We start from the raw sequence: 12,402 nt of genomic DNA, 5'->3' as shown, positions 1-12,402 counted from the left end.
TGTTTCTGAAAGCCTTTGTAGCTTTATGTGATAAAACACATTAAGTGTCAGAAGGATCTCTGTGATGGCCTGGTGTTGTTTTTCCTTGGTGCATTAGCCAGTGGCAGTGTGGGGAACACTGATCTTTTATAACTACATTACCAGCTCCTGCATTTTTTTTCCCCTCAACAAATACCAGATTCTGGTAAAGAAAAACAGCTGTGGGCAGCGGAGAAAGCCAAAGAGTCTCTTCTGTGTTGCTAGAGTTGGCTGCTAATACGGAGCAGCAGGCAGTGGACTGAAACGAAGACGACAGTGTTTTAGCAGATTGCCTCAGACTGTATGTTGCAAAGCAGGAAGTGTAAAATTGAGAGTACAGGAAGTGACTGATATGGAGCTGTGCTCCCCTTTTTTGGTCCAGCAGCATTATAGAGTTTAAGCTGTTGACTTTCTGACAGAACCTATTCTTTCCCTCTGGTGGAATAAGAAATGATAAATACAGAGCATCCAGACAGACATAGAACCAGTGATGTATTCAACAATGGAGGACAACTGAAGCACCGAGCTCATATATGGTCAGGGTGGAGGGAAATTCAGAGGGAACAAATGGGAAGTGGTGTTAACAACAAGGTCAGAGCAGAAACAGTGACATAATGTAACTGAAGATCTGCTATGGGTCATTGGAAGAGCTTTTTTTTCTCAAACATTTGAAACAAATGTTTACATATTTTGAGATGCCAAAATGTGGATGAAAAAACCCCCTGTAATGTTAATAATGTTGCTGGTTACACATTTACAGTGCTTGTTTGTTTTGTGTCTGTTTTTTGAGAACCACAGATTGATGTTTTTGTCTGAAAATTGGAAATTTTAGGAGCAAAGTTGCCAAGTTGGTAAGAGTGTGGTGACTATTGTGTGCATGTGCAGATGAAAAAAAAAGTGGCTGATTTATCAGTGCACCTCTAATAAGTACATAAATTTTTATATAGATTTATGTAAACATGCTTTCATGAGTAATAGCCATCTCAAGCTAACTTGAAGTTATATAGTGAGAATAGTGTGCTGCATGTCTGATATGGGCTCCAAAATAAAAAACTAAAAATTATATGACTGCATAAATAAATTACACATAGTAAAAACATAAGATACATGACAAAATGAGAACTTACTTTCAAAGTGCACTATGACAAAGTCATTTCTTTTATGAGTTTGTTTTTATATGATTGTTTGGAGACCAATCTGGAAGTGAATGCTGAATAACTGCACAGTCCTTTCTCCAAGTTTTTTTAAACACGTTTTTAAGCTGATGAAAGCAACAAATCAACACGACTAAAAAGGTTTTTACCTTAATTTCTATATTTCTTGTTGAGACATTGGCCCCATTTCCTTAATGTTTGAGAGATTGGAGATTACTTCTTTCCACATGTTGTTGTTGGTCTGTAATACAAAATGAATGAAAATCTATTTTTCACTTGTAATTCTACATTCAGCTCCCGACAGGTTCTCACTGAGTTGCTTCTCCAGCTTTTCAGAAAGCCAGATCCGGTCTCATGGTTGACAGCAGTGGTGATTCTAGTTCTGTACCTCAGCACCCCTGAAGAGGATTACCACCCCTCCGTAAAATACTGTTGAATGTCATGTCTTGTATTGATACATAATCGTTCAATAGACACGCCTGTCACACACATATCAACACTAAATGTAATAATAATGACCAAAATAAAACGGAATATTAAGGTCAGCTAAATTGTCGTGGCAGGAGCTAAATAGGACCCCCAAAGCGCTACAGACTGACGCTGCTGTCATGGTAGCCTAGAGACGGACACTATGCAGCCTGGCGAGCGTCTTTTTAAATTGCCACCCGATACTACACTGTCCTTAGAAGGAAAAACTGGCAAAAATACAGACGTGAGGAGGAAGACCCACATTCCAGGCTGAACAATGTCAGTGAGGATGGATAATGTGTCCATCGATGGACAAAAAAATTGTCCGTCGTGGCGCCGTGTGCTGCTGTATGATAGACAGAATGGATCGGGAGAGGAACCGCAGACCCGTCAGAACCTAAAGAACCACACATCACAGTCTCTTCATCCTCATTCATCACCTTAGGCTGATATGGAACTGAACATTTTATGATTGATCATTTTTTAAATTCAGCTTTTAGTAGACTATAATGGTTTGATTATTTGCTTAGAACAATGAGTTTGGATGATACTTTATTTAATATGTAATAGCATTAGCCAAAATAATATGGCCAGAACAAATCATGCTAATAGATTAACAGTACATGCATATTTCCAACATTTAAAAGGTTTGTTAGGACTTGATGTGTGTTTTATTCAGAAATGTTTATATATTTTATGAATACATTGGTCAGTGGTCATTTAATGTATTATTTCACTATTATTTTATTAACGTGGTTTACCAGTTTAGATAACCTGACTTCCTATGAATGAAGAAAAAACATGCTAACTGAAAATGAACCAGACACCGACCTGCAGCCCAGGGGTGGTTCTAGATGGGGGGCCTAGATGGGAACAAAAGAAATTATACTAAATAAATCTCTTAATACTCAGTGGTGATTTTTTTTAAAACTTCACAATTTTGCTTGAACAATGAATTAAAAATTATAGTACTGCACTTTTAGCTGCCGTATTGAGATAGGATTAGGGCTGACATGATTCCTCGAGTGATTCGAGTACCTTGATTATTAAAATTTCTTGAGGAAAATTTATCTGCCTCCAAGCTTCGTTAAGTTATGTTTTATTATTTAATGCACAGTGTTCTGGCCAGGTTGTTACTTGTGATGTGCAGCGCTCTCTCTCCCACCTGAGTTGTTGATGAAAGCTAAGTGTTGGCAGCATAAGGTCCAATTTCTTATTTAACCCTTTAACTGGTGGCGAAAAAGGCAGAGTATTCAAACAAACTAGATTTGTCCCATAGATGGGACACCGCCAGTTAAGGGGTTAAAGAAAAAAGGCCAACAGCCGCATAACATTCAGATAAAAATAAGGGTAAAGCAATTTCTAAGTATGACTAGTAAGAACTGGTCATTAATCTGACCTTCTACCTTGATAATAAACTGGTTTTAGGTTTATTAATCCTATGAATTTAATAAATATTCTTCAAATGAAATGCATAGTTTTGAGAAGACTTAATTTAAATTTCTGGGTGAACAGACCCCACTAGGACTGTCACTTCACAGCTGCTTGTGCCTCATTAATGTTAGCAGAGGTTGGGAGGTATGATGTAGTCTGATTCTGTTTTGTATATATACATAATATATAACTATGTTTAAGTAAAATAAAGATTGCTGAACTACTGACATGTCTCTGAAATCCTAAGCAAAAACTTGGTATATATTTTTAGACAATGAAAAAAGGTCAAAGTAACAAACAACAAAAAAGATGCAGTGCTTTCAGACTTTGAATAATGCAAAGAAAACAAGTTTATATTAATTTAGAAACAGCAAAACAAATGTTTTAACTCAGGAAGAGTTTAGAAATCAATATTTGGTGGATTTCTATGGGGTTCAGTGCAGTGGGCTTTTAACTTTTTCCCAGACCTGTATGTAGTTAACAGTTTTAGTTGGACACAACTATTTAATTTCTTATGTGATTATATGTAAATAAGCAGTGACGTTTAGAAAAATGCACCAACAAATAACTTCTCTTGGGCTTAGCCCTGCTGGGGGCTAAAGCCCCCCTAAAGGTCAGATCCTAAAATCGCCCCTGGTTGACAGTGCAGGTCACAACACAAACAAGCATAAAATCTTGGGAGTTGAAAACATGAGTCATTATAAACCTCCTTGTTAACACACAGTTGTGTGTTAACAGTGACATAATGTCTTATATATTTTATATACTGTATTTTCTGCACTATAAGGCGCACTGTCTGCTTTTGAAAAATGTGAAGGTTTTAAGGTGCGTCTTATAGTGCGGAAAATACAGTATGTAATTTTACAGAGAGAGAACATGCTCAATGTTACATACATGTTTTTTCCTGTAAATTTTAATAAGGCTCTACAACTACTTTAGAACCTAAGATTTATTTAATCAGTTTCAAATATTACACAAAAACAACAAAAATAGTTTGGTATTTCAGCAATGTTATGCTGAAATATGCTGACTTGACAGTTGTGCAGTAGATGGTTAACCCATTAACCCCAATGTTAAAGAAAGCTGGCTGCTTAGTGAATTGAGTCCATGGTTACCAATGGAAAGTTGAGTGGAAGGAAAGTGTTGCAGAAAACTGTTGGCTGGTTGGATTGCAGTAATAAATGTTATTTTAATTAGCAAAGATGTACTTTTTAGTTTAATCACAACTGTCTCACTTTCAGATATGGTTTGTTTGGCACCTAAAGTATGTTTAGTTTTGAAACATAAATTTGTTTTGTGCCTTTGTAGCCAGATCTACAAAACTGTAGGTAGAATTTCCATTTAAAATTCAATTAAACATGTATCTACAAAATAATAATGGTTCCCATGTATATTATTAATTTTGACAGAATTATTTTAATTCTTTTCTTTTTTTATCAAGTATGTTCTGTTTTTACATCAGGCCCTTTTTATTTATTCATTTTTTAATTATTTTTTTATAGACTCTTGTTTTAATCTTTAGCCTCTAGTAAGCACGCCTCCCCCTCCAACAGGCAGGGAAGTGAAAAAGAGGAAGTGGTACTCAGCATATATAAAGTGGCTGCTGAAGTGACAGTTCTCTCAAACTGTGTGCTGTGAGATTAGAGAAAGAGGAATCAGGAAATTCTGCAACTCTGAGTGCCATTCTAAAGCTTGTTGGATTCAGGTAACTTTTGCCTCTTTCTGCTTTCAGCTGCATATGGCTGCTGTTCGCTTTTTGTCTTTTTCTGCGGAATGAACTGAGGTGCTTCTTCTACGGTCTTCTGAACATACTGCTTATTCTTCTATGGACTCAGATTAAGTAAGTCACCTTAATTTCCTTCCATTGTCGCATGTTCAGTCATTTGTAAATGCAAAAACAAGTTTGCAAACATGACCACTGTTTTATTTTCTGTTACTTGTGCCCAACTGTGTGTTGCAGTAGTGTGAAGAGCTGAGCTCAGGTCTGTACTCCAAGAGTTACCAAGCATTATCGCTCCAGACTGGTACTTGGAGAGTTGGGTTGAAATAATTTGCAGTGTAGGTTCAGTTTCAGTCTAATAATGGAACTTTTATTTAAAAGCCAAATCTCCATGCCGTGAAAAGGAGCTATTTAAGAGAGGCTGTCCCAGAAGACAGGCCTGCATAAGTCATTCAGCAGGAACAAGTGAAGTTAAACAAAATTCACATTTTTTATTTTGGTGTATTTTCCACAAAAAATAAAAACAAACCCTGTGACTTTCTCTTATTGCTTCCCTTCAGCACAGTCTTCATCAATTGGTTGCTGTGACATTTCACCTGTTTATAGTCTGCCAATCATCTAAGCCTGTCACAATAAGCAATAAATTAATTAATCACATTATAAATTAAAACAATCAGTCAAAATAATTTCCATGTGGGCATCAGTCATTAAAGAGATGCTTCTCTTTTAATGTTTTAACATTTTGGGAAATGCTGCAGACATTTGACATCCAGTATGAAATAGTTAGCTTGCACTATCTGCCTATCTACGCTGAATAATAATTATTTTTTTGAACTGCAATTTTGGTTACAGAGATGTAAAATATTTTTCGGTTAGAATTTTAAATAATTTTGTTTGGTCTGTGAGAGGGTGTATTTGCATGTATATGCCATTATTAGCATCATTATATAACTTTTCAAATGAAAATGCTTTAAATGACAATGTAATTTATTTCAACTTGCTGGTAAGTCAGCGTCTGCCGCTCTTGATGTGCCAGTCGATCTACGTTCCCACCCTCATCTTTGGTCATGAGCTTTCGGTCATTACTGAAAGAATGAAGTTGCGGATACAAGCGGCCGAAATTAATTTTCTCCATAGGGTGGCTGGGCTCTCCCTTAGAGGGTGAGAAGCTCAGTCATCCGGGAGGGACCCAGAGTAGAGCCGCTGCTCCTTCACATCGAGAGGGGCCAGTTGAGGTGGCTCGGGCATCTGGTCAGGATGCCTCCATGGTTAGGTGTTCCGGGCACGTCCCACCGGGAGGAGACCCCGGGGAAGACCCAGAACACACTGGAGGGACTATGTCTCTCGGCTGGCCTGGGAACGCCTTGGGATTCCTCCAGAGGAGCTGGAAGAGGCTGGGGAGAGGGAAGTCTGGGCCTCCCTTCTGAAGCTGCTACCCCCGCGACCCGACCCCGGATAAGCGGAAGAAGATGGATGGATGGATAGATGGGGTCTAGTCGCTGTCTGCACATTAATTTATCTGCAGAAGGAAGTATAAGATATGATTCCCAGATGTGCAGGTGTGCGTTTTATACTTCATATCTAGTTGTCCTGATGATTCTTATTTTAAAGAAAGAATTGAAGTAGTTCTTTAGTTGGGATGTTGTGTTGACACAGTTGGCTAATAAAGGTTTCTCGTTAGGCCGTTGACAACAATTGACGTGTTCTTTGCTAATCACTAACTATGCTAAAGTTAGCATAGAAAGCATTTCGTATCTTCCTGTAGTGGCTAAACTAAAAGACTATGTCAAAGATATTAAGGGATCTGGACTCTAGCTTAAAAATGTTACACTTGAACTAATTAAAGTTGAAGTGTGGAATGCTATGTTATGCTGAATAGGCAATGCAACTTGAGATTTATGAGCCTCTGTTATGGATCACTGCCAACAGCGAATGAGTAAAATATGTGGTTACTTAAAGATCCCTTTGAAAAACATAACTGCCTATTTTAATAGTTCAAACTCAAAGTATACCTTAAGAAGTAATTCTCACAGTAGTAACTGCCCTAAACTACTTTAGAAGCTAACACCTACACCTGGGGTGCCCAAAGTTGGTCTCCGAAGGCTGGCATCCTGCATGTTTTAGTTCTCTCCCTAGTGGCACCTACAACCTTTTCAGCAGGTCAGTGTTCTTCATAGGCCTTCTAATGAGCCATCATTTCATCCAGGTGTGATAAACCAGGGAGAGAACTAAAACATGCAGGATGCCGGCCCTCCAGGACCCACTTTGGGAACCCCTGGCCTACACTCTTTCTTATTTCCACTCTTCAGCCTATCAGTGCTAAGAAAAATGAATGGTGCTCCTGGATTGGCTGCTTTGCAAATACCAGCCAATAGCATTTCAACTAGCTTTGCCATTTGTGCTTCCTGAATTGGATTTTCTTTCAAATATTTTAGATAAGGGGGAAAAACCAATAGTTTGATTATTCTGTGAAGAATCTCAAGTCACATTCAACAGAAAAATCTGTTGGCAGGGTGAAGGTGCCAAAATACAACTGGAAATAGGTAGTTTTTTAAAAAACTAATTTGGAATATTTTGAATTAATTTTAGATTTAAGACAAAGTTTGTAATTTGTTCATTTATTTGCAGAAACAACGAAAAAATTGGGATCATTAGTTATTCCAAAATCCTTGCTGATATCTTATCTTCTTCTCAGGAACTCGTGACGATGTATAATCTGATTTGATTGATTTCACGAGGTATCAGAATTGATTACAATTTCTCTTTTACTTTAATCAATGAGAGTAATTAGTCAGTAGTCTGCTGTTCCACTAAACTTGTATATTTGCAAGCTCAGTTGAAATCAGTCCCTCTGAAAGCTAATGGGATTACCCAGCCCAAAAGTTGAGTTTCATACCAGTTTCCTCCTGGCCAAGGAACTAAGACTAGAAAGGCATTCTATTAATTCAGTACAATTCAAATCAGTATCCATACCCATTGAAGAGTTCTTTTGACTTATTTTTACTTTGATGTTTCCTTCAAGATGCAAATGAACTTCTGTTACCTTCTGCTTCTGCTTGATATTTTAAATGTATTTTTTTGTTTTTTCGGTTAGAATTCTAATGTGTGCAATAGATTTTCGTTCCCTTTTCAGATCTGGTTCTCTTCTTGCGTAAGCGTATTGTTGCTTCAAAAGAACGTTGCAGTTGAGTCTAACTCAGTACAAGCTTCTAGAAAATGCAAACAAAAGGACACAGTTCACATTTATTGCTGTGTCTTGTTGGCTATAAGCAGTCAGTTCTGTAGGTTATGCATGCTAGCATAAGAAACTGTTCATCATTACCCTGCTCGATTGAGTACTAAAATAACAGCAACTGCTGAATGGTAAAACGGAGGTGTGTGTGTGTGTGTGTGTGTGTGCGTGTGTGGGCGTGAGCGTGAGCGAGTTCACACACACACACACCACAGGATGTTAGCTTAGCCACTCAGCACAGTTTTTGCACAGCCTCTGACACATTCATCATGTTCCTGAACGGCATTCAGAGAGTCTACATCTACAGTTTCCCAGAATCCAAGTAGACAGTCAGTCTGAGCCTTCTGTTTGATCACCAACATGCCTGTTTGGTTGCTGTACAACATTAGTAGAAGTGAACTATAACGAAGGTGTAAGTGAGGTTTGGATTGGTTCGTCTTTTGCCTCTTAAGGCAACTGTAGAGGAAGCATAAGAATTTTGGGGTTTTTTCTCATTGGCACACCTTTAAACCTTTTCATGGGTTTAGCATATTTCAGGTTCCTTTTGGCAACTTCAGGTGAGCCGTTCGCTAAGAAACTGTTAACTAAGTCTGTTCAGAGAGAAGCTGGAGTTCTGACAGTGGCCATCAGGTTGTTGGTCTCCCCACTGGCTCCTTCTATGATTGTTCAATTCTAGTCCTGGTTCCAAACTGTTTTCATAGATAATTAAGACCACTTTGCTCATCAAGACTTTCAAAGAGGCAAACATTGTTTTTGTTGTTGTTGTTTTTTCCTACCAGTTCCCAGATTGATCCTTTTGACTTCATACTTGGTTTGTGCTCAGACTGTAGACTGTGACACTTTGTCTAGACTGGTGTCTGCCTTTCCAAATCAGTATGTGGACTTCAGTTGATGAGCAGAAACATTTCAAGGATGACGAGTGGAAACGGGAACCACATGAACTCAACTTTGAGCACAAAGGCAAAGACTCTGAATACTTGTGTAGATGTCACTTCTTGGTTATTTTCTTTTTTTTCTTTTTCTTTTTAAAAAAAAAAAAAAAAAAAAAAAACAACCTAAAAGTAATTACATTGTCTTTATGGGGTGTTTTGGTTATAGTTTTATGGTAAATTGTGAATTTAATCCATCTTGAAAAATGTCTGTAAAAGAAGTTGCAAAAATTGAAGAGCTGTGAATATTTTCATGACTACATGCTGGTCATTTTAATACTTTGCTATGTCATTCTTTTTTCATATGATAAACTTTATGGACATGAAATGCTGTCACAGTGGGATACCACTTAAGAGTCTGCAAATAGGAAAATTTAGGGTTTTGCTCCACAAATAGATAAATTTGTGAATACTGAACCTCAAACAGGTGAGAATTCACTGTACTGTTACTGTTGGTTTTGTTTTGAGTCAAAACTGTAATAATTTACTTCCTAAATTTTAAACTGGGATAAACATTAAAATACATGAGAATAGAGTGGAATACAAACTTTTCACTCAAAAAACATAAAATTAAATTAATTTGAGACCATTTTATGACCGTTTATCTTTAGAATTAATGAGATATATTTGTTATTTATAACTACATGGTGGTTAAATTTACTGAGACACAATGAAAGTTGACTGAAATAAAATTCCAGTGAACTGTTACAAACTGGAGGTTGAAATTAGCAAAGAAACTAATTCACATTGGAATAATTTTTTTTGGAAAAAAATGTAATGTATTCTAGATTACCACATTTCTATACTGTTTAAGTACATAAATTACACAAACTCTCATATGGTCATTTATGAAAAATCCAAGTTACAAAGTAAACTTCTTTGGTCAGTGTCAGTTGTGGTTTTAATTTGCATAATACTTTACCATCAGCAGACTTATTTCATTGTGTGAATAACTTTATTAATTTAATATTTGGATGAATCTCTGCGTTGTTTTGCTAAAGGGATTCAGTGGAAGGCTAAGGAAGTCTTATTTTAGCCACTTATAAATGGAAACATATGTTAACCATATTGAGTGTGTGTCTGTGTGTCACATGACTGTCTCTTCAAATGATTCACTGGCTTTATTCTAGTCACATCTTCTCCTCGGCTCCTCTTCCCTCTCTGTCAGAGAAACCATTGTTCATGGTTTACTGATATTAGGCCGCATCTCAGAAAAAGAAGAAGAGAAGTGGTTTATTTCCTTTGGTCATTTCAACACACTGTCCTGTTTTGTATTCTGCAAGTTTCTGCGTTCACTCAGAACTGCTGCAGAGTTCATCTGCAAATTGCGGCTGCTCTTTGACTTCCAGACATCTGTTTAAAATGAATAAATGGCAAGTCATTAGCCATGGAAAATCAGGAAGGAGCTTTCTGCCACAAGCCTTCTCACCTGAGAGCATGCTGGTAACCGGAGTCCGAGCTGCTGCTGTTTCATGCGTCATTTCATGACTGCTACAGGAAATGAGTTGACATGTCACCCTCAGTATCTGCAGTAAAACTGTGAAAGCCAGTGAGTCATAGTAACGCTACTTTTAACTGCAGATTAAAGTTGGGCTGAAAGGCCTCAAGTCTCCATCATTCTCTGATGCTGACCAGTTTTATTCAGTTTACGATAATAAATGTAGTACTCCCCTCACAGAACAGGAAACCACAAATAAATATGAACACTTCAGGTGCAATGTTATTGCACCTGAAGTGCAATAACATTGCACTTCAGGTGCTATATATATATAGTATGTATATATACATACTATATATATATATATAGTATGTAAAGTGAATCTTGAAGATAAATTAATCTTTTATTGTAGTTGCAAAATGTCTCAGTGATTTCTTTTGGATTCTAACAAAGTGAAGTGTGATATAAGCTGAACTGAATATGATATTAAAGAATCTTAAAATGGCAAAAATAAGTGTAAATGTGGTGATGATGATACTAGACATGTTATCACTGTGTGACCTTTAGCATTTTGGGTTATGTTATATGTGTTTTGTGTGAAACTCTGACAAAATATTACATAATCATAAGAAAACCAAGTTTGTAGCATTTGCACAAGCATAAATAAATCAAACGTTACTCCACTCAACAGTCCTTGCACACAATATAATTGTCATAATAGTATTTCTGCAGTATATTGTACAGTTATACATGGCATAATTAATTTTACTCCCAACAATTCCTTTAAACTACAAAAAGCAATAAAATTTGCCTGGAGTATAAGTATTTCTTAGTACTTTTGTCGCCACAAAGCTACAGGAAGTGCTAACTTTTAGTTTGGCGATTAGTGAAGCAGCTATATTTACCAGAGTGAAAACACTGAAAACTAACCATTATTCTATCAGTAAGATGGTTTTTCTTTCAAAAAGTTGGACGCTGCATTGAATATAACTTTTTGTTAGGTTTTTTTTTTGTGGGAAGTCACTGCTGTTCACGGCCACCACCTACACAGAGTGATATTGTTCTAGCATCCGTTAGCAGAAGTAACAGAAAAATGCTTGAGCTTTCAGCCTTCAACTCTTAAATTTGAATGCCATTTTTTTATATATAGAAAATTCACTTTTATAGAGAATGTCTAAAGGGACTGCTTTGGCATTTAGCAAAATGCAGTTGGTGAAAATCATTTAGCTCTCGGAAAAAAATTTTGTGTCTACCTAGATCCCTCTAAAATGAATAAATTTCCTTCTTTTGCAATTCTTTTTAGATCTCCTAATACCTTTGTTGTGAACAGGGAAATTTTATTTATTTTATTTGAATTATTTTTAATGCTGTCAGCTGTAGTTTTTAAGGAAAATCTGTGAAACTCAAAATCTGTCAAATGGTCTGAATTTTACCAAAATCTAATTCCATTTCGGTATTAAAAAAATTGCAAGCATTGCACCTCTGCTGAGACATTATGGTGTCAGTTATGATACTTGCATGTGATTAGTATCATGACTTAAAAGATAATTGATTAGAAAATTATGCATTTTTGTAAATTTGGTGTTGAAACAGCTGAATGCTGGCTGAGGTTTCAAAACCATCATTCACAAACCAGCAGATAAAATTCTAAATCCATCTATTATTGTTTCAGCACAATCTAGGACAAACCCATTCCACAAAATCAATCACGTTTTTGTTCATATTTTATCCTTTTATCTGATTATGAGAAAGGGGTCATTCAATTTCCAAAACTCTAGACCAAGGTGCACTGGGGGAAACTAGTCGCTTCTCAAAGACCTTGCTTTCAGTCGCTGCTTCAGAGTCTCTGAAATATAACGGATTTCTATGAGAGTTGAAGAGGTGAGGTGCTTGCAGAGGAAATTGTGTTGTGATTTGCTTGTGGCTTGTTAGAATACATACATGGAAAACTCAAGATTTGTTGATTAAAGTTAAGAAGCAAGCTATTTGCCTTCTGCCATCATGCTGGC

At 36.8% G+C, this 12,402-nt stretch overlaps 1 protein-coding gene across 4 annotated transcripts in view; it reads left to right on the top strand.

Annotated features, from left to right (window-relative positions):
* wipf1b (WAS/WASL interacting protein family, member 1b) overlaps positions 1-12,402 on the top strand; it is a 41,509-nt gene that overhangs the window by 11,523 nt on the left and 17,584 nt on the right. Inside the window, exon 2 of one of the 4 annotated variants that reach the window (XM_044136228.1) lies at positions 4,807-4,914. The exons of 1 other annotated variant lie outside the window; for it this stretch is intronic. The gene's annotated coding sequence lies outside the window, so the exon portion shown is untranslated. Of the gene's footprint in view, positions 1-2,926; positions 4,915-12,402 lie in introns of those variants that run through there. 2 more of the 4 variants (XM_044136230.1, XM_044136232.1) reach the window with 2 other exon arrangements.

The sequence above is a fragment of the Gambusia affinis genome, linkage group LG13, assembly GCF_019740435.1.
Source record: "Gambusia affinis linkage group LG13, SWU_Gaff_1.0, whole genome shotgun sequence".
Taxonomy (NCBI): domain Eukaryota; kingdom Metazoa; phylum Chordata; class Actinopteri; order Cyprinodontiformes; family Poeciliidae; genus Gambusia; species Gambusia affinis.
The sequence above is the reverse complement of the archived record's forward strand: the minus strand, read 5'-3'. Positions and strand labels throughout refer to the sequence as shown.